This window comes from Penaeus chinensis, chromosome 34, assembly GCF_019202785.1.
Source record: "Penaeus chinensis breed Huanghai No. 1 chromosome 34, ASM1920278v2, whole genome shotgun sequence".
Lineage (NCBI taxonomy): Eukaryota > Metazoa > Arthropoda > Malacostraca > Decapoda > Penaeidae > Penaeus > Penaeus chinensis.
In genome coordinates, this window is record NC_061852.1 from 1,223,428 (window position 1) to 1,225,927 (window position 2,500).

Consider the following 2,500-nt stretch of genomic DNA (forward strand, 5'->3'; position numbering starts at 1 on the left):
TTGTTTGAGAGTATAACTGTGTGTGTGTTTGTGCGTCTAGCGGTGTACTCGTGTGATAGTTTGTGTGTATAGAAGCGTGCTTGTGTGTATAACTGCATATGCGAGCGATCGTGTGCGTGTGCGTGTATGCATCTACAGGTGCACATGTTCTGAGATCGTATTCTCGGCTTGTGAAACCTGGTGTTGACTCGCGTCTACAGCTTACATGCGTCTCGGAGTCACGGTTTCTGTCCTCAAAGCCTGAATAGGGAGATTAAGAACAAAACACAGAATAGCAGCTACAATGCCCCTGTATCGCGCTGATGTCACTCGCTCAGAAAACCAGCAAAGTGTCAGCAGTGTCAGCAGCAGCGTTGCCACATGGACCCCCTCCAGAAGAGCGAGTGCCAGGCCAGAGGAAGCCTGACTTGGCAACAGCGCTCGTGCGGCGTCCGGTCTCGGCAGTGGCCAACCCGCGGGTCTTTTAGTTGAGCCGCGGCGCCACGAACGCGAAGAGTCCTCGGCAGCTCTTCGGCGGACGAAGGAACTCAGCGCGCGCCTCCTCGGGATCCCTCGCTTCCAGGATCTTGCCGAAGGACTCTCAACGAGGAGGAAGAAGCCTGTTTTGCCGTCCGTCCTCGGAGTCTTCCTAATCCTCCTCATCCTTCTTCTTGCTGCCACCACCGTGTGAGTGCGAGGTCTCGGAGTCTCTTTTGGCGGCGAAGGAGGAGAGAGGGAGAAGCAATATGGCGTTGGACTCTCTCCCTCCCCCCAACATGGCTTCGTGATGAGGTCATAACTGTGCTTGATCTTTGATGACGTCACGAGCAGAGAATGTTATTTAAAAGTCTTTTTTTAATTATAGTTAAAACGGGAAAGAACGGGATAAAGACGACGCGAAAAGGTGATCATAGTACGAAGAGCGAGTGTCAACATAAGGAAGGAAATGCTAGTGATATAGCGACTTACAAAGAGACGAGGTTAAAGAAAAAAGAAAAAACACAAGGCACTCCTTGTTATTTGTCTGATCTTTGTTGTCATAAATATTTTTACTAAAATACGAGAAAATACGAAAGGTCAGCTCCTTAGTTCTCGCTCGATCTGTGTCGCTCTTTGCCCAAATGTCAGTTTGAGAGTTGACGAAATACCGCAACGGAAGCTGAACAAAGGACTTGACGACAAAGATTAGTATGCCCACACGATACTGACCCCCTCCCCCTACCCCCGTGCCCCATGCCCGCCCTCATATTCCGCTGTGACAGGTGAGTTAACGAGGGCGCGCGCGCGGGCGTGAGGGCGGATGGGCGAGTCAGCTGGACCGGACACAGAGAGAGAGAGAATAGTACAGATTTCTGCATTGGCGGATTTCCGGTCAGTCTCTCTGCTGTCCGTTTGTTTTGTTTGTGCTTTGTGGATGCCAGATCAGTCTCGATTGTGAAAGAAAAGGAATTAAGGGAACGGAGGCCATAGTGATGAGAACAGTGGGTGTGGCAAACCAATGGCGATGAATTTCGGGATTGAAGAAGAGATGAATCGTTCTTAAAGATCCTATTTGGTATAGGATAAAGCGAAGTGTCTGTTATTATCGAGGTGATTTTCTTTTCTCCTTCTAATATCTCCATGAAAACATTCCGCGGAAGAATCTCAATTTTTTTCCTTTCTCGAGAGGCGCGCAGGGTGCCTGGCCAACTCATCCAAGATGGCGGACTTTGATCTCTCTTTGCCTCTTCGTCCAAGGTCGAGAAACCATTGATCTACGCGCCTCTGCAGTCGCAAATAACGAACAAGATACAGCGAAACAAATACAACCAGTGCCGAAAAAAGTTATTTAAAGCGCCGGAGAAGCCTAGGTGGGGGTGGGGGGTGGGGGAGATTTAAAGAGGAGGCAGCGAGAGTTATTCTTGGAGACGGGAAGGCGCGGAGGGGGGTAGGGGGAAGGGGGAGGGAAAGTCGAGGGGAGGATGGGGGAGGGGAAGGGGAGAGAGGGGGTTAGCGATGGAGAGGAGTGGGAAGGGTCAGGGGTAGGCGGGAGGGGGGCAGGGGAGAGCGAGGAGGAGGGAAGGGAAGAGGAGGGGAGGGGAGGGGAGAGAAGGGAGGAGGTTGGGGGAGGGATGTGAGGAGGAGGGGAGGGGAGGGGAAGTCTGCACGGACTACCGAGACCAAGTGCGAAAAGTGGGATGGGGGATAGTGGTGGGGGTGGAGGCGGCAGAGGGTGGAGGAAAGGTTTTAGAGAAGGGGGAGGGGGCGGAGGGGCGACGGGGGAGGAGGACGTATGCAGAGACCCGGACGGCGCAATTCCACGCAAGTTTACACGCTACCAGATTGGTCCAATTGTCAAAAAGTTTAAGAAGAAAAAAAAAAAAATAACATTTCCCTTGAAGACCATTTACTTAAACAGAACCGAATAAAGGAAGGAATTGCCAAGAGAGGAGGAAGAGAGGGGGAGGGAGTGGCTGAAGAGAAAGTGGGCGTGGAAGGAAAGGAAGAAAGAAGGTTGAAAGCAGTTTGATAATAATGGTGA

The 2,500-nt window shown here is 51.5% G+C and overlaps 1 protein-coding gene across 2 annotated transcripts in view; it reads left to right on the forward strand.

The window, feature by feature from the left end:
* The first annotated feature begins 444 nt into the window (after positions 1-444).
* Positions 445-2,500, forward strand: part of LOC125043559 (transient receptor potential channel pyrexia-like) — a 14,353-nt gene continuing 12,297 nt past the window's right edge. The window contains exon 1 of one of the 2 annotated variants that reach the window (XM_047639753.1): positions 445-666. The gene's annotated coding sequence lies outside the window, so the exon portion shown is untranslated. Of the gene's footprint in view, positions 667-1,228; positions 1,351-2,500 lie in introns of those variants that run through there. The other variant, XM_047639754.1, reaches the window with a different exon arrangement.